This window comes from Leucopleurus acutus (genome assembly GCF_964270905.1).
Source record: "Leucopleurus acutus genome assembly, chromosome: 17".
In the NCBI taxonomy this organism is placed as follows: Eukaryota; Metazoa; Chordata; class Mammalia; order Artiodactyla; family Delphinidae; genus Leucopleurus; species Leucopleurus acutus.
Window position 1 is genome coordinate 23,322,503 of NC_139159.1, and position 27,771 is coordinate 23,350,273.

The window sequence follows — 27,771 nt, forward strand, 5'->3', positions numbered from 1 at the left end:
CATGAAAATATATAAATTAGCCAAGTTGTTCAACTGTACTATATAACAACATAATATATACTAATAAAGCACTTTAATTCTTGTAAACTAATTTATTTAACAGCCTGCAGTTTGTCTGGCTTTAGTTTTTTATAATTCATAAGAAGAATACTTGATTAGCACAGTATAATCATGTATGCTAACTATAAAAATGTGACCAATATTTTTTCATTAAAATAAATTATGTTCTTGGTCGAAACAATAAGTGCATCCCAATGTTCACTGCAGCACTGTTTACAATAGCCAAGACACTATTTACAATAGCCAAGACATGGATGCAACCTAAATGTCCATTGACAGAGGAATGGATAAAGAAGATGTGTTACATATATACAATGGAATATTAGCCGTTAAAAAGAATGAAATAATGCCATTTGCAGCAACATTGATGGACCTACAGACTGTCATATTGAGTGAAGTAAGTCAGACAGAGAAAGAGAAATATCAGATGATATCCCTTATATGCAGAAATATCAGATGATATCCCTTTTATGCAGAATCTAAAAAGAAATGATACAAATGAACTTATTTACAAAACAGAAGCAGACTCCCAGACTTGAGAGGAAGAACTTATGGTTACGGGGTGGAAGGGAATGATGGGGGGAAGGGAGAGTCAGGGAGTTTGGGATCAACAGGTACACACTGCTATATTTAAAATGGATAACCAACAAGGACTACTGTATAGCACAGGGAACTCTGCTCAATGTTATGTGGCAGCCTGGATGGGAGGGGAGTTTGGGGGAGAATGGGTACATGTATATGTATGGCTGAGTCCCTTTGCTATGCACCTGAAACTATCACAACTTGTTAATCAGCTATACTCCAATATAAAATAAAAAGTTAAAAAAAAAAAGTCTGGAAACAATCCAGATGCCCATCAACAGGGCACTGATTAATAAACCATGGTACACTTCCCCACCAAAATAAAATAAATTTATTTATTACGTTAAATACAATTATTTATTTATTATTAGTAAAATAAATTATTTATTTATATTTATTTATTATAATTATTTATTTATTATGCTCTACCTTACTTTATATTTATTAGGAAGCTTCCTTGACTAGGCTATCCCAAGGTATTACCTGTTTGAGTTAGTTTGTCATCTTAAAATTTTCCATCTTGAAGATATACATTTATCATTCTTTGAGTCCAATGTAAATGTCCTTCAAAAAAAAACTTTTGACAAATTGCATACATGCATTTAAAGCACCCTTGATTCCTGAACGCTACAGAAAGAATGTTTATGTACCCCCAAAATTCATACGTTAAATCCTAATGCCCAAGGTGATGGTATTTGGAGATGGGGCCTTTGGGAGGTGATTAGGTCACAAGGATAGATAGAGCCCTCATGAATGGGGTTAGTGACCTTCTAAAAGAGACCCCAGGGACTTCCCTGGTGGCACAGTGGTTAAGAATCCACCTGCCAGTGCAGGTGACATGGGTTCAAGCCCTGGTCCTGGAAGATCCCACATGCCGCGGAGCAACTAAGCCCGTGTGCCACAACTACTGAACTTGTGCTCTAGAGCCCATGAGCCAAAACTACTGAAGCCCACATGCCTAGAGATCACGCTCTGCAACAAGAGAAGCCACCACAATGAGAAGCCCGTGCACTGCAACAAAGAGTAGCCCCCGCTTGCCCCCCGCTCGCTGCAACTAGAGAAAGCCCGCCCACAGCAACAAAGACCCAATGCAACCAAAAAAGTAAATTAAATAAAAAAATAAAAGAGACCCCAAAGAGCTCCCCTGAACCTTCTGCCATGTGAGAAAACGTGGAGACAGCTGCTATGAACCAGGAAGCAGATCCTCATCAAACACGAAATCTGCTAGTGCCTAGATTATGTGACTTCCCAGTCTCCAGGGCTGTAAGAAATAAAGGCTTGCTGTTCAAGGCACCTCATGTATGGTATTTTTGTTGTAGCATCCTGAAGAGACTAAGATACTGAATAAATTCCAATTTTCTCTATATTCAAAAACTAGCTATAAAACTTGGCAAGAATCAAAGAATCATTTGAAAAAAGTTAGGAAAAGAACATTAAAAACCAGAACCCTGAATTATAAGTGTTTAGAGATATACTGGATATGTACTTGGATTAAAAAAACTTGTGTTGGAACCCACACCACTGTGTTTCCCACTTTAAATGGCTAATTCTGGTAATGTTCAATCCAATTCATATGCTGAACTGAAAATATGAAGGCCTGATCTGTATTTTGAATCACTGAATCCAAGGATGTTGTCTGAAAGCCAAATACTTTCAAAAATGGTAGCCTAGTGTGCCTGATAGCACATCCTGGTAGCATATCTTTGAAAAACCAAGGAGAATGAGAACAAGAAGTATTTGATGTGTAGATACTGACTCTTAGCTCCCCCAAACAGAAATTAACTTAAACTAGCTTAAGAAGAAAGAGAAAAAATGAATTCATTATAAGGATATAGAGGTGCCTTCAGAAACCCTGGAGCAGACTTCAACAAGGGCTGGTCGAGAAACTTTGAGAAGCCATGAGAGACTCAGGCAGTGAACCCTCTCGTGATTCTTACCAGTCTTCACTCCACATGTCTGCATAATTCTCTCCTCCTTTGAACCAGCTTTCTGTGTTCTCCAGTCTGCATGGCATAAAATATGGCTACTCAAAGCCCTTGAATTTACAAGTTAAAGAGACTAATTACCTTCCCCTTGTTCACAATTCCAAAATCCAGGGGATAGAACTTGGTTTGATTCCAGCTTGGTATAGGTGCCTACTCTGGTCTAATCAGGTGGAAAAGGCCACACTGCTTCAACATGGCTGCCCACAGACCACTGCTTGGGTGGTCAGGGGTAGTTAAAAGTGCTGTTGTGTTAGAAACTGTAAAAGGCACTCAGCATAAGCAAGAAACAAGCGCTGTGCATGAGCAACATGCTTTCTGATGGAATTTTGTATTGCTCTGTGCCCGGTAGGCAGGTGTCAAGTTGGATAATCAAAGTTGAAGACACTGCCTGAGGTCTTGGGTAGGGGGATGGGATACTAATTGGGCTCAGACAAAGAGGTGGAGGGCAGATTTCCTCAAGTAACAAGAGTGTACAGCAGAGAGAAGTGTGGCCAGCACTGCCCCAAGAAGCTGACAGGTCATGTTTGAACCTGACCCTCCAGTTTCTCTGCATTTGGCTAGGGGAGAGAGACTTCTGACAGAACTGCTGAGCTCCTTCTCCCTGGAGCCTTTACTAAATATCTTGAGTTTTTGTTGCCTATACTAAACAGTCTGCCTGGCCTCAACTCACATAATTTGATACATACTATTTATATTATGTCGACTACACAGATATCTAAATAAGTAAAAGTTAGTATAGCAAAAGGATCTTGCTCATCTCTCAGGTAAAGCATAACTGTCCACCCATTCGCTCAGCCTATAAATCCTAGCATAATCCTCTATCTCTTCTCTGTCTCCTTCCTGCTTATTTATCGATTCTTACTCTGAAATATCTTTTTAATCAGTCCCCTCAATTCCATCAACAATACCATAGTTTTAATTCAAGATATTTATGTATGTATGTATGTATGTATGTATGGCTGCGTTTGGTGTTCGTTGCTGCGTCTGGGCTTTTTCTCTAATTGCGGCGAGCAGGGGCTACTCTTCATTCCGGTGCACGGGCTTCTCATTGCGGCAACTTCTCTTGTTGTGGAGCACAGACCCTAGGCACATAGGCTTCCGTGGTCACAGCTCACGGGCTCCGTAGTTGTGGCTTGCGGGCTCTAGAGCACAGGCTCAGTAGTTGTAGTGCACAGGCTTCGTTGCTCCGCGGCATGTGGGATCTTCCCGGACCAGGGCTCAAACCCATGTTCCCTGAATTGGCAGGCGGATTCTTAACCACTGTGCCACCAGGGAAGACCCTTAATTCAAGATCTTACTATCTCTTTTCTGAATTTTTAGAAGAGCCTCCTAATTGACCTTTCTGCCTCCAAATGTCCAATATATTTTGTACTAGCTTCAATAATTTCCATTTTAAAGCAAAATCTTGTCCTTGTCACACCCCTGCTTATAAACTGCTGATAGTTCTTCACAGCAGCAGAGGTCCCAAGCATGTCTGTACATCAGAACCACTTAGATCCCTACCCCTCATCCTAACCTTTCTAAATCAGAATCTCTTAGAATGGGGCTTAGGAATTTGCCTTTTTTTTTTTTTTTTTTTTTGCGTTATGTGGGCCTCTCACTGTTGTGGCCTCTCCCGTTGCGGAGCACAGGCTCCGGACGCGCAGGCTCAGCGGCCATGGCTCACGGGCCCAGCCGCTCCGCAGCATGTGGGATCTTCCCGGACCGGAGCACAAACCCGTGTCCCCTGCATCGGCAGGCGGACTCTCAACCACTGCGCCACCAGGGAAGCCCAGGAATTTGCCTTTTTAACAAACTCCCCTCTTGATTCTAAAGTAACCAGCCCAAAATCAATCTCTGGGTTTGTGTTATGGAAAGTCCAAGACTCTCTGAACAGAATACAAGTCAATTCACAACCTGAGTTCAATCTCTTTCTAGTCTCATCCCCTGCGACTTTCCCTTCCCAGCCTTATTCACAACACACAACCCTTTCATATTACTAGGCGTCCACACATTCTGCCTTCTTCTCTTCTCTACTTAGGGATCTTCTACTCATTCTTTAGGAATCAATTCAAATATGAACTCTTTCGTGAAGCCTTCCTTGACTGCCTCTGGCATTTATCCATTCTTAATTACAGAGTTTAAGAGGCAGTCTAGAGGTCGTTAAGAGTATAGGCTCTGCAGTCAGACTCCAAATGTTTGAATCCAGGTTCTGCAAATTATTAATGAGTAAGTGAGTGACTCAGGGCCTTGGACAAGTTACTCAACCTCTCTGTGCTCAGTTGCCGACACTATAAAATAGGAATAATAATACTGTAAGGTTAATGAGTTAATACATGTAAAGCATTTGCCTGGATCATAGCAAATGGTCATTAACCATTAGCTTCCTGTTTAGAAATTATTCATATCACTTAGACTATGAACCAGTCTTTTATATTAAGTCAATCAATTTAAGAGCTCTCTTTCTTAGCTGTGGTACAAAACAACAACAAAAAAAAGACGGTAATTTATATATAAACTTCAATGAAACTTCATTTACTTCTCAAAGGGTGACTGAGGATGATGCACTAAACCTATTTAAGGGAAAAAAAGGCATTTATATGGGAAGGATTGTCTTTTGAAGTCATTCACTAGGGAAGCAGAAAAAACTTAGAAATCTTAGATACCTATTTGAATTTCAAAAAAGAAAGCAAATATTAAGCCTAGCTTTCAGCCATTATTTTTTAAATATATAGTAAGAGAACTTAAAAATCTGGACTAAATTCTCACACAGCAAAATTTCCATTATTTATAAAACTAAAAATTTAGCCAAAAATATATTTCAAGAAATCCTATAGGTCTTCAAAATAATTAGAAACAGTACAAAAACTTTTTATGAATCCTGCCTTTTCTCTAATTACTAAAGTAATGTCTGAAATGGAAAAGATAGAGTGAGGGAAAAATTTGGCCATTTCCAACAAAAGAAAAATTATGGTTATGCAAGGTGAGAAGTAAATAGGAAAACTATATTTGTGCTCAGATGCATCCTCTGTAATGTTACTAGATGCATTCTCATTTTGTCTTATTTTGCTTCTGAACTATCAGCTATTAAGAAAGGGTAGAAACAAGATACAGTGATCTGGAAACAGGAGTCAGCTCTTCTTCCACAGAACACATTTCTCCTTGGACCTCTTCATTCATTCAATAAATATTTACCCAGCACCTACTATTATACATATTTGGACACAGCAGTAAACCAGAGAGCCAGGCATGTGTGATGCCATTCCTATGGCGCTTATCATAGGAAGAGCCTCTACTCAACAAATCCAGCGCACCTTATACACCGCCATGAAGAACATACGGCTCCACCTCCAAATTATCACCATTAGTGACCCCAGAAGATAAAATCTACCTTGCTCCCAGACTTCCAGATCATGGATTTTTAACCTAGGTTCATGGGTCCCTGAAGGTTAATGAATGAGTTGGGGGAATCTGTGAACCCTGTACAATCACATGCAAAATGTGTGTATGTATACACGTGTGTGAACTTTCCTAGACACACAATGTGATTTCACTATATTCTTAAGCGGGCCTATGACCCCCAAAGTATAAACCATCACTGTTCTAGGCACAGGAAAATTCCTACAGTTCTGTCCTACTGAAAAGACTGCTGCCATATACCAACACAGACGGCAGTTGGCAAATTCTCACCTGACATTTTATAGCACAATATTCAACAATTTTATTGACAAGTTACATTTTACTCATCTAAATTCCATCCTCTAATGTTCTGAGTACCAGCAATCTAGTCAGTCTGTTAGACAAAGACTTCTTCCAAAAAAACTGTTTACAGAACTTGGGCTCCAGCAACTCTTGCAATATAATTCTTGTGTATAACTGAACCACAGAAAAATAACTCCTTAATTTGTGGTTAGAATAACCACTGCAGAACAACCTACGGTGGGTGGCATGAAACTATCACAATTATAAAGTAACCAAGCAAATAATATACTATGTCTATAACAGATAAAATGTTATAAATCCAAAACATACATTGCTATAAATAAAGTCTCTGGTTATTTGCTGAGATACTCTGACTAACATGGCAGTGACAAGGGCTACTCTTAGCTTGTTTTATAAAGGAGCAACTAAAGCTATTTGACAGTAGACTCTGTGGCACCACATGTATTGTTTGGGCTAAGAAATGAGGAGAACTGCACTGTATAGTAACTTTGGGAAAATGCTGCCTTTAATATAAACAAACAATGGACTTTCCTTTAGAAGCCATGATAAGGGAGAGGAGGGCAGCGGGATTAGTCCTACAAAATCAGCATGCCTGCAATTTGGGAAACCATGAATAAAAGCAGTCAGTGTGTCTAAATGCCTATTTGTTGACAGCTGTAATCAGATCATTTCCCCCCAAATTAAAATCATAGATTTTAGAGTTGGTAAGGCTGTAAAAAGATCTACAAGATGATGGGACTGAGGACCAAAGACCATGCGTGACTTGCTCAAGTTCACAAACCAAAACAGAAAGAAACTGAGTGTCCTGACTCCCTTACTCTGCCATCTCTTTTTCAGGAAATACTATTGTTCTGCGATTGCATTTGCTCGGGATTCCAAATAACTTGATTTGGGGAGAGAGGAGGAGCCTCACCTAGCTTTTTGGCAGGTGACATAAGGCTTTTGGGTCTTTTACCTGGCAGGGAGAGTTGGCCAAGGGAGTAATACACTATTTTTATAAAAAAAAGCATGGCCAGCATGAAAATCTAACTTTAGGTACAATGTGACTCCTTTTAAAAATTGCCCATTAGGGTAAATCAAAGGGGAACAGGAGGTTAGAAATGCAAATTCTAACGTGTAGCCCCAGAACCACACCTTGAAAACCAGTAGGGCAATGGAATGTTCTGTTGGCCAGCTGCCCACTGACATTTATAAGGAATTCCAGAAGACACTGAGTACCGGCAATTCTCATAAGACAGTATGGTCTTTTGACCTGGGCTCCCAGAGGCCCTTTCAGAGTACTTATGAGGTGAACATTTGTCATAATGCCTCTAAGATATTACTTGGCCTTTTCCACCATTCTCAAGGAAACACTGGATTTTCTAACTACATAACTGAATGAAAAGAAAGCAGAAGCCTATGAAAACCTAGGTTTATTTATTATTATTCAAGAGATCCATGTCAGTTTCTAATGTAATCATGAATTATAATGATGACTGTATTAAAAAAATAAAATATAATTCACATACCATATAATTCACCTATTTAAAGTAAGCACTTCAGTGGCTTTAAGTATACTGTACTCACTAAAAAGAGTTGTGCATCCATTATCACAATCAATTCTTAAACATCGTCATCACTCCAAAAAGAAACTCTACAGCCCTTAACCATCAACTCCTTAAGCCCCTCCCCTCATCCTCCCATCCCTAGGCAATGACTAATCTACTTTCTACCTCTAAATATATTTGCCTGTTCTGGACATTTCATGTACATGTAATTATACAATATGTAGTCTTTTGTGACTGGCTTATTTCACTTAGTGTAATATTTTCAAAGTTCAGGCAAGTTGTATCTTCATTACTTTTTATGGCTGAATAATATTCATATTCATACACACACACACACACACACACACATACACACACACATTTTGTTTATCATTTCATCAGTTGGTGGGCATTTGGGTTCTTTCCACCTTTTGGCTATTATGAATAATACTGTTTTGAACATTTGTTTATAAGTTTCTGAGTAGACATATGTTTTCATTTCTTCTGGTTATATACCTGGGAGTGGAATTGCTGGGTCATGCAGTAATTCTGTTTAAGTATTTAAGGAACAACCAAACTATTTTCCAAAGTGGCTACAGCATTTTATATTCTCATCCATCAGAAAGTTCTTGCTTTTAAAAATGATAATAATTAAACAGATAGTGGGGGCTTCCCTGGTGGCGCAGTGGTTGAGAGTCCGCCTGCCGATGCAGGGGACACGAGTTCGTGCCCTGGTCCGGGAAGATCCCACATGCTGCAGAGCGGCTAGGTCCGTAAGCCATGGCCGCTGAGCCTGAGCGTCTGGAGCCTGTGCTCCGCTACGGGAGAGGCCACAACAGTGAGAGGCCCGCGTACCGCAAAAAAAAAAAAAAAAACCAAATTAGAATTTATCTAATCAAGTGATAGCTCAAACTTTCAGTCATTAGAAGGAAGAAAAACTATCTTTAAGATGGAAAACTGATGGATATTCACAGGGCAAAGTAAAGATAATACGCTGATTTGGAAAAGAAAATGAAAGCTAGCTTCTACAACCATATAGTAAAGATGATAAAGAGTTATTGTCCAATGGGTTTGTGGTAAACAATTTGGGAACAACAACTTTATAAACTATGCAGTAAACTGCATATTCTGGATAGTGACGGGCTTTGCTTCTACATACTAGGTGTGCTTCCTATATAGGAAGGCAAGGCAAGTTAGTATCTATGACTACTAAGTGTGAAGCAGAGCTTAAAAGAAAATTTGGCCAAGCACGACTAACTCCCTTGGGTGCTTCTGCCAAGGACAAAGTCTACAACATTGGGAACAGCAGCAGGTAGACAAGTGGCCAGGGGGAAAGTATAATTAAGAGCAGAAGAGAGAGTGAAGATCCTCAGAAGATCCAGGTGCACAGAAATCTGAGCTTTTATCCCATTCCAGCACCAGCCACTTTGTCTTTTCTTGTCAGTAGTGGTTACAGTCTTCCACAACTGCCTTTAACCTCACCATTACAATCTCTGGACAATGATGGCTGACAAAGTAAGAAACATGGTTTACATCACAACCCAGCACCCCCATAAAGAAATTACCTTCTACACACACATTAACACATAACTGAAATAAGTTTCCTAAAAGCTATAATTAGTCTTGCTATATGCAGTGCATTCTAATATCTCCTACTCTATTTTACTAAAGAAAAAAATGCTGAGAATGACACAATACATTGTGGTTTACAGTCTACCAAGAACACAGCTCAAAATATAAGTTAATAATATAAACAGTCAAGACTAATTCTGCATATGGGCAGGCAATGACAACTATGTCATTGTTGTCACCTGGACAATAGTGATTTCAAGGAAGTAAGAGAGGTTAAAATTCAAATAAATGTGTCTTAAGAATAACAAAAGAAGGTAATATGAGCTCAATGCATATTAGTAATCATTACTATGGGGTGGGGGGCGTAGGAGTCCTGACTTATCCCAAAATAAATTTTAAACAGTTTAAAAAAAAGACTGAAATATTGGGCTTCCCTGGTGGCACAGTGGTTGAGAGTCCGCCTGCCGATGCAGGGGACACGGGTTCGTGCCCCGGTCGGGGAAGATCCCACATGCCGCGGAGCGGCTGGGCCCGTGAGCCATGGCCGCTGAGCCTGCGCGTCCGGAGCCTGTGCTCCGCAACGGGAGAGGCCACAACAGTGAGAGGCCCACGTACCGCAAAAAAAAAAAAAAAAAAGACTGAAATATAAAACTACAAAATACTAGAAGGAAAGTACCGCAAAAAAAAAAAAAAAAAAAAAAAAAAAAGACTGAAATATAAAACTACAAAATACTAGAAGGAAACATATGCCAATATTTCCATGGAGGGAATGGTTTTTCTATGTATGACAACCAAACTAGAAACTATAAAAGAAAAAATATGCAAAATCAATTAGATAATAATAGAAAAATGTTGTATGGCAAATGTAACCAACAATATACTGGTAGTAAATAGTTTTAACAGCATGACAAAGGGTATAAATTAATAAAAACGTGATAAATCCAAAGACTAATGAGCAATTGGAACAGGCCAATGAAACTGGAATACAACATTCATTTCAGAACTAAATAAATGGCAAGATGTTCACCACTGCTAGTCATCAGAAATGCAAATTAAAACAATGACAGTATTTTTGTCTATTAGACTGGCAAACATGAAAAATAAAATGATAACTAGTGTTAGGGACAAATAGTTTCTTTGTGGCAAATGGGAAATATGTATAAATTTTTAAGGAATATACATCCTTTCCAGTCTTCCCATTCCAAAGAATTTATTTCAAGGAAATAATCCAATAATCATATCAAGATTTATGCACAGAATTGTCTCTGAAGTGTTTATAAAAATAGTGAAAACTGGAAACAACATCAACAACATCAAATAAATTACAGTAATGGATGCTATATATTCCATATATAATGACATATTTAGACACCTAACTATTTGGAGGGAAAACCCAGTTATAAAATAGTACTCAAAAATATGATTTCTTTAAGAAATTTTTTTAATATTATGTTTTCACTAGATGTTCTTTATTTCTGTTAAGTTATGTAAATTTATTGTATTTTGCAATAAGCTTTAATTACTTTTGTAATAAAATATTTTTTAAATAAAAAGATGAACAACCTTAATTATACCAAGTGCTCATATACATAGCTCAGGAAGACACTATAATCCCAAAAAGATAAATAAGCTAGGCAAAGCAACTAACAATTTACAAAAAAGGAAATACTATTAATAAAAAACCTATGAAATGTTCAATCTGTTTGATTAAGCATGAAAAATATCAATAACCTTTAAGCCTAGTTATTCCACTTAATCTTTCTTCAGGAAATAGTCCTAGAAGTCTTACCCTCAAAGATGTTCATGGCTGTGCCACTTATAAGAGTTAAAACAGTAGAAACAACCTAAATGTCTAATAAATAGGATTGCTTAAAGAAATTGTGTTATATTTAGTGATACATAAAGCATCCTTCACAATGAAAAAGGCTATGCTACAAAATTGAGAAACTCGTGATTCAAAATTATATAGAGATTAAAACCATATACAACCAAAACAAAAACCTGTGTCTAGATGAAAAGACTGAAAGGAAATTCACCAAAATGACTGGTGGATCTATGAAGGTTTTCTTTTTGTTGTTTCTTTTGTTTTTAGAGTTTTAGCAGTACTTTTTTTTATTGAGTTATAATTGACATATAACGTTATATTAGTTTCAGGTGAACAACATTATGATTCGATACTTGTATACACTGCAAGATGATCATCACAAGAAGTCTAGTTAACATCATCACCATACACAGTTACAAAATTGGACTTATGAAGTTTCAAAATTTTCCTACTTAGGGAATTTCCCATAGCTTTTCTATGAGACTGCATTACTTTTACAAGTTGAAACAAAAAGAAAAATTTATAACAGAAATTCCAACATAGGTGTAACTTTAGTAATTTGGCTTGATCACTGAAGAACATTAGCTTTGACATTGTGGTGATCAATATATATCAATAGAATAAATAAATGAATTAAAGTTTTAATCTAAAATGAAGAAACCAACAGAATTAATTGGATTTGGTTTGGTCAGTAGCATATTTTTTATAATAAACAAAAAAGTATATAGAACAGTGGGAAAGAATACTTGCATAAATTGAAATTTATGCATTTTCAGTAACCCATAAATTTTTAATGTAAAAGAACACAGTATTTGATGATATTTACAATTATAGATGTATAAATACTTCTTTTTTCTACTTTCCTAATAATAAAAAATGCAACTCGAAACATTTTGCTTAGTTAATTATCCAATTCAAAAAAATGAATCTGAAAAGAGAGAAATGTACACAGAAATGTAGATGGACCACATCACAATGTCATTAGTTAGAAAGACATACTTTGCAATTCAGACTAGAAAGGTCAATACGGGAACAGTTCACTTGTTTATTAGTCAGTGATGGTTTACCACTAACAATGTGGGTGAATTTAGCTTACATGAGGTAAATATTACTTGATAACATCTCTGGTAAAGTGATTTGGTAAAACAGAAATCAAAAGGTATGGCTTAAGTTAAACTATGGCTTATACTTAATAATGTTTCTTGATTATTTTACAAAAGCTTATTGCAACAAAAAGTTGTTCAAATGTAAAAAGTGATACCTAGAGGTATGTTTTATTTGATAAACATGTTATTTAAATATTTTAAAAGAAACGGAACGATCTGTCTTAAGTGAACAGACTGCTGAGGATTCTATCCTCTCGATGCATGGAGCAACAGGTCGGGCTCCACTCCAAACCCTACCGTGTACTAGTTCACTGACTGCAGAAGTTTCCTAACTTCTCTAGGCTTAGTCAGCTTGCCTACAAATGTGGATAATGTTGCCTAGTTCAAAATGTTACTGTATCTTATCCTTTTTTTCTCTACAAAATTCAATGTAACTTATCTCAAATATTAAAAAGACAAAATAAGAGTAAGTTATGGTTATATATTTGAGGGCTGAATAGAGAATTTGGATTATGACCTTCATTTCACCCACTCCTCATCCCACCCCCATCTCTGAAAAAACAAAACAAAAAAATAAATATGCAGTTTCCAAGAATTGTGACATAACTTTATTCCAGAAAATGAAATCAGTGGATAACCACCCCTTAGGAAATGAGCATAGAACAAACTCATTTACCATGAGTTAAAACATAATAATTAGAACGGAAAGAGGCAAAACCTCACTACCTTAATGATGTATTATGTTTTTTTACTATAGAAAACTGAAAAATGTTATCAGAAATTCCCTGAAATAAACATATCTTGGTAATCATTTCTAATAGAAAAAGCATTCAGTCACTAATTTGGGGTTTATATTTTTATTTGAAGATAGGGAGGGACACATAACCTATACCTTCAAAATTCAGCCAGACTAACAAGGTAAATAAATTTTTATTCTGAAAAATACAAAATTTCAAGAAGAAAAACTGTGCCTGCATACGGAAGTTGGAAAATGGTTATTCAAAATGTTTGTGATGGGGTCTTGATTCTTTGAGAGGCAGAGTTGGAGAAATAGGCTTTGGAGCAAGATACACCTGGGCTAGAATCTCAGCTCTGCCACTGAAGAGTTATTGGATCTTAGGCAAAGCAGCAGGGCCCTCTGGCTCGGTTAACGGAAGGGGAATTACTCCTCCTCTGCAGCCTCCACAATGAAAAGATTAAACGCTGGTTTTCAGAGCTTTCTCTGCAGTTAGGGCGGAGCCATCTTATACAGGTCTGATCAAGGAAAGGTAGGCTGAAGTCTGGAAGAGATTTCTAAAAAAGCTTTTGTTTTCCTGATAAAAGGGACAGAGAAGCTGACTGTACCCTCCCCCACTCTCTTCCTCTCTTGAACACAGACATGTAGCCCAGGAGAATCAGCAGCCTTATTGTACCTGTGACGCAAGGAGAAGGCAGCCCTAATGCTGTCAGGCTGCTGAAGCAACCCCGGAAGCTCCAGCAGCCAGGATTCTTATGCAAGAAAAATAAGTCTCTATGTGTTTAATCCACAAGTCTTCAAGTTTTCTGCTAAGTTTAACTGACACAAGTCTAAATGATTTGAAAAGTCACTTAATTCTCTGGGGCTCACTTTTCTTCCTCTGTAAAGTATATAGTAAGTAGATAGTAAGATATGTAAGTAAGGTATCGTTTTCTGTTTGACAAGTAGAAAAGGTAATGTCAGCTGTTCATGATGATGATGATGATGATGATCTTATTTCTCACACAAGCCATTTGCAGTAATCATTTCATTCATCTATTTTGAAGGCAACAAAATTGAGGCTCCATGAATTTAAGCAACTTGCCCAAGATCACACAATTAATAAGTAGTACAGCCAGGATTCAAATTCAGGAATTCTTATTTCAGGGCCAATGAGCTTAAACCACTACGATGCTTAGAAAAGTGACTCAACATAATAAGAGCTAAAGCTAATAATCATTGGCTATAATGATTATGATAATGTTAGACAACTATGAAGACAAGAACAAGTACATCCTAATTTTCATTCTGGAAAGTAATAAATTCTCATTAATTCAACATTAATTTTATTTTTCTTCTTAAAATTACGATGATCTCACTTCTTTACTGAAACAGGAATACTCATTACTCTTCATTGAAGGAAATTTTGTTCCTTTATAACACCAAAGAGCAACTAATAACAGTATACATCAACCAATAATTGCAATACCTACTGTTAGCTAAATGCTTTTGTGACTCCTGTCTATCAAAAAAGTAAGCAACGGGGCTTCCCTGGTGGCGCAGTGGTTGAGAGTCCACCTGCCGATGCAGGGGACATGGGTTCGTGCCCTGGTCCAGGAAGATCGCACGTGCCGCGGAGCGGTTAGGCCCGTGAGCCATGGCCACTGAGCCTGCGCGTCCAGAGCCTGTGCTCCGCAACGGAGAGGCCACAACAGTGAGAGGCCCGCGTATCGCAAAAAAAAAAGTGAGCAATGAATATTTATGGTGAACTTATAATCTGCAAGGCACTATGCCAGATATTTTAAAATTATTTTTGCCAAAGAAATAGCATATGTTTATTTTCTTAAAGTGACTTAAGACTGCTTTAGAGGGAGAATATCCTAACAGTGCTAAAAATTAGGAAGTGGCTGCTGCTGTTAGCAACCATCAACATCATCAGCATCATTACTAACATACACAGATTTTATATCACAAGCTCGCATATATTAAGCATTAGGTACCACATTTGGAACGTTTTCCTTCAAATGTCAGAATGTTTCGTTTCCTTCAGTGAAATAAATGAAACTTTAAAAAATTCATGCTGAAGGTGCAATATTTGAAAAACAAGCAAAATTCAAAAATAAGTTTCTAAATAAATTACATTCAGCAAACAGGCTAAAATACTGATAACTGCAATTAGGAAAAGATATTTAGTTCCTGGAAAAGATTGCGATCTAAAGAGTTGATGTGTAGTTGTTAACTTTCAAAAATAGTTTGGCATGTATCTTTCTAGTAAATAAAAAATTAATGTAAAGGCTAAAACTAAATGGATGGTGAATAAAGTAGAAGTTTTGAGGTAAGGTTAACTCAAAAACGTTAAGTCTCAAATTATGTACGTTCACAGCAATATATTTTTTGGAAGCCAAATAACATATATTCCACACTGAAAGAGGTATAGCTCTCTCCATTATATATCATAACAATAATTGATAACCACATTTTCAAAAAAGTACTGTATATAAAAGAAAATGCTTTCAAGGAAAATACATCAAGGAAAGAATCATTTGCTTAATAAATTCAAAAATGACACAGGCAATAGCATAAAATCCACGTGAACGTTATAATATGCTCAATCAGTACTAATTAAGCTAATTAATAGCTAATCTGCATTTTTAAAATGAACACAAAGTATTCTATTTTAGGTCCAAAATTAAGGTTCTGAATTAAAACTTTAGAAGAAATCTAACTGTAGTATACTTATGGAAAAATCTTTTCTTAAAAATTAAAACAAGCTCAAAGCAGAGCATCATATTTTCAAGTACAGGACTATGTTGAAACTGAATTTACCAAATAAAAGAAGACGGGATACATATAAACGAAGACGTAAGTGTCATTTACAGGCTTATAAAGTATTTTTCAATTATTATAATGCTGGGTTTTTTTAATTAGGGGAGCTCCAAAGCACTCCTTTTTAAACAATTCTCTTGGTTAAATTAGCCTAGGTTTAGACTCTTGGATAAAGGAACTTTCACTGTACACACTGACTGATGTAGGATTAGAACCAAGGCGTCTTGCCCTCCGGGCCCATGTTCTTCCTGATACTTGCCCCACTCAACTTCCCTGCACATTCCAAGAACCACTGTATCTCCTTCCTACCATTTTATCCTCAAAAATTTTATAAAGCACTTTTAGAGGAGTGTAGAAAAACAACAGGGAAATAGAAGGAGAACCAAGAAAAAGAAGGTATATGACAATTTCAGAAAAGGGAACAGCCAACAAAGAGTGCTGAGTATTACAGACAGCTTGAGCAAAAATGACTGGGCAGGGGACCAGAAGGTCACTGATGAATTTAAGAGGGTGTTTTCAATTAGTACAATGGTGAGGGCAGAGTCAGGTGGGCTAAACTGAGGAAGAAATGGAAATTTAGAAAAAAAGGGCAATTTGGGGGACAGGGAGGAACAGAATGATAGCTTGAAGGGTAAAATGTTTCAAACTTTATAGAATTTAGACAAGATGATACAGAAAAAATTTAAGGTAGAGAATAGGAAAGCCAGGGCGTATTAGGTTGAATCATTTGAAATTTCAGATATTCAACTATTTTTTTACTTTAAAAAACCCAGCAATTTCACACAGATTAAACTAATGTATGAACTTAATAAAGAAGAAGATAAGGTGATATGCTAAGGAGGTGGAAGACAGGAACAAGAGACCTGAGATCGAAAAAGGTAAAGTAATGCAGAATCTACTAGAAATGAAAGAATTTTCAGAACTCTGGTTGATGTCATATAATATGATCCTATATTGAATACACCTGGCAAGACATGTTACCTCTCCGAAAGGATCCCATCTACTATTTCTACATTTGCCTTTCACTTTTAGAAACAAAGCTATTCAGCTCCAACAGGATGCTTGAACCTGAACACCACAAGATTTCTTTTTGGGGAAAAAAAAAAATCACACTCACTTAACGTGGCACAAACACGAATCTACACTGATGCCGTTGCCTTTCTTTTTTGTTTTGTTGTGTGTTTTGCTGATAAAGTCAGAAGATATAGAAACTTAGAGCCCAATATGAAGTTGCTAATTTCAGGTCTACTGTTATTCTACAGCCTAATTTATCATAAATCCACTTTCATATGGCCAAACATCTACAGAATAACCACATGTCTAAAACTGAGCTCCGGGCTTCCCTGGTGTCACAGCGGTTAAGAATTTGCCTGCCAGTGCAGGGAACACGGGTTCGAGCCCTGGTCTGGGAAGATCCCACATGCTGCGGAGCAACTAAGCCCGTGTGCCACAACTACTATGTCTGCACTCTAGAGCCTGTGAGCCACAACTACTGAAGCCCGCGTGCTTAGAGCCTGTGCTCTGCAACAAGAGAAGCCACCGCAATGAGAGGGCTGTGCACCGCAATGAAGAGTAGCCCCCGCTCTCTGCAACTAGAGAAAGCCCACTTGCAGCAACAAAGACCTAATGCAGCCAAAAAATAATTAATTAATTAATTTTAATAATTAAAAAACCTGAGCTCCATGTCCTGCCCTATGAACAGCAACTCCACCTAACTTCCCTTTTGCTGTGACCTCCATTTTTCTAGTCACTGGGCTGGAAACCTCAAGCCCCAGTCACCAAAGCCTATCAGTCAATTCTTTAAACAGTCTCTCCAAGCTTTTCTTTCCCATTTCTTCTCACTCCAGGCCAGCCCCTAGTAAGCCACTGTCTGGATTACTGTGACAGTCTCAGAACTGGCCTTGCCCATCCATTCCATCCCACACATCACTACCAGTGTCATCGTTCAAAAACACCAATCCCCAAATACAACTCCTTTGTATCTCCACCATCACAATTTTTCAGCTTGAAATTCAGAATTTTTTATCAGGATCCTTGTCTGTCTAGCAAAGTAAATATTTCATTATTCCTTAAAACTTCATCCAGGCCATGGGCTCTTGACCCATGGTGGTTTTAAAATATGTACACATATTATGTATATACCTCCCTCTAAAAGGTGGGGACTAACTCCTCTCCCATTGAGTATGGGCTAGGCTTAGTGACTTGCTTCTAAAGAACAGAATACGGCACAAGTGACAATGTGAGACTAGGTCATAAAAGACATCACAACGACCTCAAGCTCTCTCTTAGATTATTTACTCAGGGGAAAGCTAACTGCTATGTCATGAGGACACTCAAGCAGCCCATGGAGAGGTCATGTGATGAGGCCTGAGGCCTCCTGTCCACAGCCAGCACTAACTTACCAGGCAAGTGAGGAGCCACCTTGGAAGCAAATTCTGCAGCCCCCGTCAAACCTTCAGATGACTTCAGCCTGGCCAATATCTTAACTGAAGCTCATAAGAAACCTTGAGCCAGGACTGCCCAGTGAAGACACCCATGGATTCCTGACCCACAGCAATTGTGTGAGACAATAAATGTTTATTGTTTTAATCCACTAAGTTTTGGAGTAATATGTTGCACAGATGTAGATGACTAATACAATCCCCCCAAGCTCATTCTCAATTCTGTGCCATTGCTCATGCCGTCTCCCCCACCACTGTTCTTTCATTATCCATCTCCCAGTGCCCCTCCCCCTATGCTTCAGAATCTAGCCAAAGTTCCATCTCCTTGAGAAGCCCTCTTTTTTGTTCATGAAACCATTTCAACTCTCGCTTCTCCAGTTCTCCTTTGAACACTTCTGTGCTTAACCACACCATTCATTTAGGCATTTACTCATATATTCCTCTGTGTTGCTGGGCTCTATGCATCCTTCCTTCTAAAGATGCCATACAGTTCTTCTAAACTGCATTCAGCACACTGTAATTGAAATACTCAATAAATATTTGCTGAGAAAATTAGCAAGTCACACATACACACTCATTCTGGAAGTGTATTTGATGAGTATACAAAAAGTAGAGTTGACAATATGGACTTAGAGCTAACATTCTCACCAGTCTGCTTATTTACTAGCCACTGACTAGTTTTTAAGTTACTTAAAATCTCTGTAAGCCTTCATTTCTTCAGTGCTTTTTAATGAGGATTCTAACAGTATCTACCTTAGATTAATAAAAAGATTTTTAAAAAACAGAGGCAAATCTCTTAGCAAAGTGCCTAGCACAGAGGATTCAACAAATGTTAGCTATTATTGTTCTTATTACTAACCACAAAGTACATGTTGAAATTCTGGGTCCCTGAAAGTCTCTAGATGTTATCAAGTGGCAATCTAAATTAATACGAAATTCTACAAACTAAAATAGAACTCACAATTTCTATTAAGATAATTTTTAATTTTTCTAAAATCTACTTTTAAGTCAATAGAACTACAGCCTGAATCAATTGTAGGAGTGCAGCCTTGACTTTTTCTCCTCATTGTCCTATTAAGATATTAACTTCAAAGCTTTTGTGGGAACACTTAATTGCTTGCATTCCTTAACAAGCAGCCACCATAGTAGTTTCCAGATTCACTTTTAACCTTTACAGTCCTGGGAAGGCATATACAGCAAACTTACTAGACATGTAAATTTACACAATCTCTGGGTTAATATAGCTGTATGTATGTGAATATGCCACATAAAGTAAATCAATTTTGTACATCAATCAAAGTAGAATCCAATAGAAAAAAATCAATCCAAAAGAGCACTGCTATGCCATATATCCGAGTGAGGAGGGTGGGTGGGAAACTTTAATGCTATTCATTAAAAAATTTTTTTTTATTGAGGTATAATTGACATTTGACATTATATTAGTTTCAAGAGTACAACATAATGTTCAATATTTGTGTATATTACGAAATAATCACCAGAAGTTTAATTAACATCCATCACCATAAATAGCTACAAATTTTTTTCTTGTGATGAGAACTTTTTAAGATCTACTCTCTTAGCAACTTTCAAATATGCAACACAGTATTACTGTAGTAACCAGGCTGTACATTTTATCTCCAGGACTTATTTATTTTATAACTGGAAGTATGTACTTTTTGACCCCCTTCACCATTCTACCCACCCCACAACCTCACCTTGACAACCACCGATCTGCTCTCTGCATCTATGATCCCCCCATTTTTGTCTAATGTTATCCAGTCTGAATTACATGTGTTTCATGAACTCATATCATTCTTGAGATAGTTTATAATTTTCTTAAGATTTATAGTATTTATAAGAATATTTATAATATTCTTAAGATTTCTTATTAAAAAATTAAATACAGCAGATGCTCCTTTATCCTAAAAAAATAATCAGAGATCTGTTAAGGAAAACCTAATGATTTTCAATCACCAATCTATTTAAAAACATGCATATTTTTAACTGTAAATCATGTCCTCTGGAATAAAAAGAACTACTTAATTCAAATTCTTATTTTCTTTTTCCCCCTACCAATACACCTTGAAAACTTTAGTTTTTGAAACATTTAGTATCTATCCAACTCTTTATGTGACCCTATACATCACACAACCTGAAATAGAAACAAAGACTGGGAAATTAGCTTGTGTATTCCACCTTAGTGTCAAACAAAAGTACAAATAATATTCAGTGCATGTGCTAGTTACCTTAGAACTGCCAATCATGCTTGTTTTGAAACGCTTCGATTTTCAGAGCTGTTAATCATGTGTGTTGAGAGAGATGTTGGGTGTAGAAATAATGCTTTAAGAGAGGCAATCTTCATGAAACATTAAGAAATCAATGGACTTTGTAAAACTGAACTTTAGGATTTTATAGAAAGGTATACAATTATTAAAAAAAATCAAAATTAAAATATAACATAATGAAATAAAAAGATTTAGAGAATAAGACTCTTTAACCAAAAAGATATGCATGGTTTAACCACAGGGATTTTATATTTCAGTGAAAAAGAGGAATGTTCCTTAACTGATACTAATCAGAAGTATTATAACTAGGAGTGGGAAAAGGAGAATCAAACTAATCTAAATCTGGGCATTTTAATTTTTATTTTTGAAGCAGGCAAAAGTATCAATATAATACATTTCCCTTCTCCACCTCCCCAATACAACTCAATTTACTATCTAGTAGTCATTCATGTCTGAAATCCAACACCATCAGAAACTTTTCCTCTGACTCACAAGCCACCATTACTCAGTTACCAAGACCTGTTTCTTCTATCTCCTAAATTATTAATAAAAGTCTCCTTTCCTGACCCCTAGACTTAATTCACATTCTTATCATTTCTTTCCAAAAGCTTCCTTACTGGCCTCCCTAACTCCGGTTTCATTCTTCTAATACGTACTCCACACCATACCACAGCCAGAACGGTCTCATTGAAACACAAGTGTGGTCCATGTTACCTGTTCCAATACTTTAATGTGTCTTTACCACTTTCAGAATAAAGGCCCAATGTTCTAGAATGGTATATAAATCCCTTGAAGATCCGGCTCCTGCCCATCTCCCTACTCTTCCCCTTCACTCCTCTTAAACTTAAGCCAACTAAGCCACTTGAGTTCCCGGAAGTGCCGGGCTCTCTCTCACTGAAAACTCTGTCAAGTACAGCTCCCTCCCATTTTCTGCACTTTGTATCTCCTCCCCATCCTTTACAACTCAGTTCAACTGTTGAACTCAGCTCCTTTGGGAAACCGTCTCTGACACAAGCTGACTCCATCATCAATGCCCTCTTCTCCGTTCCTGTAGGACACAGGAAATAGAACTCATACGGTACTATGTATATCGGTTTACTTCTCTATCCCCTGACTGAATCACTAACTCCCTGAAAGCAGGGATTGTCTTTCATCTGTACATCTCTAGCATAAAACGCAGAGGTGGCACACAAGAGCTGCTCATTAAGTGTTTGCTGACTCAGTGAAAAATCGTACCATGGCCCAGTTTACTTAAAAGTAAGATTAATAGGGGCTTCCCTGGTGGCGCAGTGGTTGGGAGTCCGCCTGCCGATGCAGGGGACACGGGTTCGTACCCCAGTTTGGGAGGATCCCACATGCCGCGTAGCAGCTGGGCCCGTGAGCCATGGCCGCTGAGCCTGCGCATCCGGAGCCTGTGCTCCGCAACGGGAGAGGCCACAACGGTGAGAGGCCCATGTACCGCAAAAAAAAAAAAAAAGATTAATAAAATCAACAGCTTAGTTCTTGAGATGGGTAAAATGTACGACAGGTACATTCCAAGCCAACCAAACTAATCAATGCCGTAAAGCAATACTTTGCACGTAACAATATTCTTAAAAGATTTACTCATTCACTTACAAATTCACTGTTAAGAATTGGCACCATCTCAAGTAGTATTTGAGATCCAATAATCCTATCTTATTTTCGCTACCATTCCTACTGGTGGTGTTAAAGTCTCAACCACGACAACTGCTCTTATCCAAGACACTCAGCACCTTGATTGGTTCAGCAAACACTTTTCTGATACGTGACAACTCTTATCAAGGGCATCAGTGAACAGGCAGTCAACACAGGCAAGACCCTGACCTGGTTACACTTCACTTATCAGGAAGTTAGTTATCTGGTGACACCAAGTCTCCACAGAACCCAATGAGAATTAAGCAGAGGAGTTTAGGAGCGGTCAAAATATATGTTGAAGTTCATGTACTAAAGTACATACACTTTACTTACATAAGAGGCTGTGAGGTCCTTACTCAAACTCTAGTTGTTCTTATTTTTAAGCACAATTTTGGTGACCAATTTCTCAGGCATCAGATATGAGAGGAAAATTAGGAAGTCTAAGAAAGCTAAAAATGCAGACACAGATAAAACAGTAGAAAAAGAAAGATGACACCCAAAGGTGAAACACAAAAACTACAGAACTGGAGGGTTATGTAGCTGAGAAACAATAATTCTATATATTTGAGTTGAGATACAATACAGGAATTAATGTTTATAATTATGACCTTGAGTCATCAAAACAAAGACAAAAAACAGGTTAAACAACTTTAGGTCTAACAAGGTTCAAGAAAATAAATGACACATTTTATAAAACGAATCAATTAAAAATTAAGTGTTATATGCATAAAGAGTCAACTTTCTACAATTCGTAAAATAAACTTTTTTGAAATATATCATTCCCAAATAACAAGAGGCATTCTGACTCTAAGCTACTAATCATCGTCAGACGTTAACCAGTTCCTGTGACTACAGGTCTCACCACAATTATGATTCACAGCCATTATGAAACAAAGCCTGGGCCCTCTGGTCATTAGCTTATTGGTGGTAATACTATTCAAATATACTATACATGGACACCATAACCCAGGATATTAGAACAGGCTACCTCTCAGTCTTTAACAGACCTCTATTAGAGCTTCACCACCATACTGTTTTCAGGGTTCCTGGTATAAACCTGGTTCATACGTGAGGCTACTTTAGGACGTTTTTATGACACTTTAGTAGCTGTATGTTGTAGGATTTAGAGAGTAGCACAGTACAGTGAAAGAACATTCCTGGGTGATGGATACACACAGCCCTAGGATTGAATCCCTGCCTTGTGAACTATAATTGTATGGCTGCACCACCTTATTTATGCTCAGAGACTCACTTTCTTCATTTGGAAAATGGGGAAAATATCTTCTACTTTCTATGCTTCTTGTGCAGAATAAATCTGACGATGTACATAAAGTGCCAACATAAGTTTTTAAAAAATTGGCTATTGGGATTATCAGACATAGAAAGGAAATGATCTTAATCCACACTAGGACAAATTTTGTGAAACTGTGTGCTGTATTAATAACACACACACACACAAAAACGTCTAAAGGGAAAAGTGCTTTATATTTTTAAGTCACAGTAGAAGCCCTCTGACTCATAGGTTGGTTCATGGAAAAATAGGTCAAAGTGAGGACTCACTAAAAAAGTATACACATATACTCTAAAGATATTAACTTAGCAACTAATGCAAATATTCTGACACAGAGCCAGGTTTTCTTGCTAAGTAGAGGCTCACTCGCTGGAGCTCTGCACTGATCTCCTTAAATAAACAATACCTAGACTGCAATGTCTGCAATTGCCAGAGTCAGTCACTTTAAAGTAATGCAGGGACAGAAAAGACATTTGGAAAGCAATTCCTTCCAGATTTTTATGATTCCCGCCCCCCGCCCCGCATCTTTATGGTTTACTTGCTCAAACTAATTCAATAGCAATTTCATTAAAAAAACTCTCCTTTATGGAGCCTTTCTAAAACATTAAAATCAGCTTGTATAAGAACAAAAACCCTTTCTATGCTCATATTTTATTAATTTATGCAATAATCAAATAAATTACCTAGCGATAATATAAATGGGTTTTGGAATAAACACAACTAGCTTTTGCTAAACACATACCTCAACTGAAAGAAGCAAAAGTGTCCAGTTATAGTAGAGGACTACTAATTCCTAATTGTCTAAGTGCTGGTATGAGTCAATGGGTTTTATAAAAGAGAATCTTGATTAATTTAGCAAGTCAGTTAATTCAATGAAAACTGCCAAAGAAATTAATACCAGCGTCACTATGGTTTGTCATAATTTGACTTCTGATTCCAAGTCATAAATTGATATTTAAAAACATATAATGGTTAAAACTTTTGAGGTTGGTATTGTAAGAGTTAGGTCCCATCCACACCTCCAAAATTTCTGAATGTAATTATAATATTTCTGTTTTGCAACTCACTCAAAGTAGATCACAATACTACCTTTCATGCTTAAATACTATAGTTTATATTCTGTTACTATTAATATAACATCTTTCTAGACTTAATTTTTCTTTTAGAAGTGTTTTTCAAACTTTTTTTTTGTGATACAAATACTCACCACCACTCCCCCACAACACCTTAAACAAAACACTCCCAGAACTGTAACATAAAACAATGAACGCAGAGCTGCTCTGAAATAGGGCCTAACTCCCCTCTCTACTCCCAGGGCAATCTCTGAAGCCCTTCTGCATAACTCTATAGCTTCTTGGGTCAAAGACTGAAAACTTGGTTCTTTTAAACAATAATCAAAAATATTAAAACAGGGCTTCCCTGGTGGCACAGTGGTTGAGAGTCCGCCTGCTGATGTAGGGGACACAGGTTCGTGCCCCGGTCCGGGAAGATCCCACATGCCGCGAGCGGCTGGGCCCGTGCGCCATGGCCGCTGAGCCTGCGTGTCCGGAGCCTGTGCTCCACAACGGGAGAGTCCACAACAGTGAGAGGCCCACGTACCGCAAAAAAAAAAAAAAAAAAATTAAAACAAAAAAGTTACAGAACTTATTAAAAGGCTGTAACTTAGCTAATTAGAATATTCAGTTAACCAAAACAATTTAGGATTCTTATCAGTTGTTTATCACCTTTTTTAAAAGAAGCAATCTGGTGGCATTTTAGACTTTTAGCAATAGAAGTAGAGGTCAAAGGCCTTCTCTGACTACTGTTATCTTCTACTCGCCAGACATCCTGTCACCATATTACCACTTCTTACTTATTTATGAATTTCTAAAATTGATTTGTGCACTAGTTTACTATCTGTTCCTCATTCCCCCAATAGACTAAGTTCCCCCAACTTCATGAGAGCAGAGAGCTAGTCTGTCTTCTTTATCAGCCCTTATTTACAACAGTGCCTGCCAAATTGAAGAGGTCCAGTAAGCGTTTGTTGAATAAATGAATGAATGAATGAACAAACGAACGAACAAATCAACTCCTACACCAGTATGGCTCCTCCCTTTTCATGATCCTCAATCATGAATATACTGATTTTGTGAGTGCTTTGGAAGTTTAAGTGGGAATTCCTGGTGAGAGTGATTGGATACTGGGCAGGTAGATGTAAGCAGTAAAGGTAACTATGGCAGATAACTACAGAACAAAGAGATACAGGCATTTAATTCTCCTAAGGAAAAAAAAAAAAAGACTCTAATACAGTGACTGCCCCCTAGACTAGAGAATTTATTTTGCAAAATTATTATGAGCCACCGCTCTCCCCCCACAAACACTTCTGTTAAATAAACTGCTTCACTGGGAGGAGAGTACATGTGGAGATGGGGGTTTCAACCATATAGTAATTTCTGTTAATAGGATGTGTGCTTATGTGGTATGTACATAGTTTTCAATGAACAGTTAATTTAATTTTTCAATTCATTAAACTGAAATTTAATTAAATTAATTAAAATTAATTTAATTAATGTTGCAACAGATTCCAATATTTAACCATTTAGAGCTATACTACACATAAAATAAATTCAAATCATATTATAGAACTAATTAGAGAAATATCTAGTCAAAAATACTGATATTTAAAATTCTGTGACCTAGTTAATAAGGCATAAGAATCAAATCAGAAATTCTAGACACCTAAAGCATTCTGAAATTTTATGCTCAAGAATATATCATAAAATGGGGGAAAAAACTTTAGATAAAAGAATATCCATAAAGAAATAAATATCCATGAAAGAAATATCACAAACAAAATTCCATCCACAAATATAAAGAAACATGTATATCACTGGCATTTGCAATTTATAATAAATTTGACTGAGCAGGTGAAATACCCATAATTCAGCAGAGTTATATGTAAAATACATCTTTTTATAAAGCTAATACCAGATGTTCTGGCTGCATGTTAGGTCAGCTTGTAAGAATAAGGATGGCCGCTAAAACTGGGTGGCACCCATGGTAGCATGATGTAAAGCTTATCAATTGTAGGGGAGAGAGGAGAGGATTTCTTTATATAAAACAAAGCAGTACTTCATTTTCAAATTACTGATATATTTTCTATTAATGAAAAATGACCTGCTACAGCTCCTGCTGACAGTATGAGAGAGTTTAGGTTGCCTCTCTTGAAGGACAATTTTAAGACCACATATCTTCACAACTTGCCTGGTGAAAAATCCCTCAATAGAAATTCTTGAGGGATGTCATCATTAGGTCACAAAAACCCTAAATCATCAGGATTTAAAGAATAATAATAGTAGCATCTGTTTACTATATACCAATCACTGTTCTAAATCTTTACATACATTATCTAATTTAATCCCTTCAATACCCCATTACACAATAGATACAGGTTGCAGTATTAAAATCTAGATGGACAGACACGTCTTACTTAGAAATTTCTTTAGGTTTTACTATTTTTGACTAAGTTTGTATGTTATTTGATATACCAGGGCAAGTCAAGACCTAGCCATTACCTCTCATGCCACGTAGCACAGAACCCATTTTCTCTTCCAGGTATCACCTGGTTTGCATCGTTCACCTTGCTAAGACACTGTTTAGCTTCTGACTACCTGCAGTAGAGGTGTGCTGGAGCCAGACTGCACCAGCTTGTGAAAGCTGACTGTGCACTCATATTTCCAACTCCACATTCAATGACATCACACAGGTAACTTAACATTGGCCACGGTGGAACTATTTCATACCACAGAAATCGGCAAATCAAGGCCTTTTATTTATTGGAGAGCTGGCTGTTAAGTATCTACTCACATATCACTGATCTGAGAACATGTGTATTCAGTTGAGTTTGTCAGGTCCTATTCAGATTCAGGTAGAAGGGGCTCCTGTCTCCTAACTGGGTGAGCCCAGTTATCAAGAAGACCTTTAGGTATCCAGAGCTCTCGGGAAAGAGGCAACCCATTCTTGTAACTGCTCCCTCAGAACTAGAGTAGACTCTTTCCTTACTCATATCTATGGTCTGACTCATTCTTAAACATCACAAACTTCTTCATCACTGTAATTCATCTTATCTAAGATGCCATTGATTCTGAGTCACCATAATTTATGTACTATTAAGAATTTTTAAATTGCCAATTAAATTGCATCAACTATAAGATGCATCC

General features: G+C 37.3%; 1 protein-coding gene across 1 annotated transcript in view; it reads right to left on the bottom strand.

Moving 5' to 3' along the window:
• The window catches only part of MRPS28 (mitochondrial ribosomal protein S28), a gene marked incomplete at its 5' end in the record, with an annotated part of 102,126 nt that overhangs the window by 56,864 nt on the left and 17,491 nt on the right, over positions 1-27,771 (bottom strand). The gene's annotated exons all lie outside the window — the stretch shown is intronic.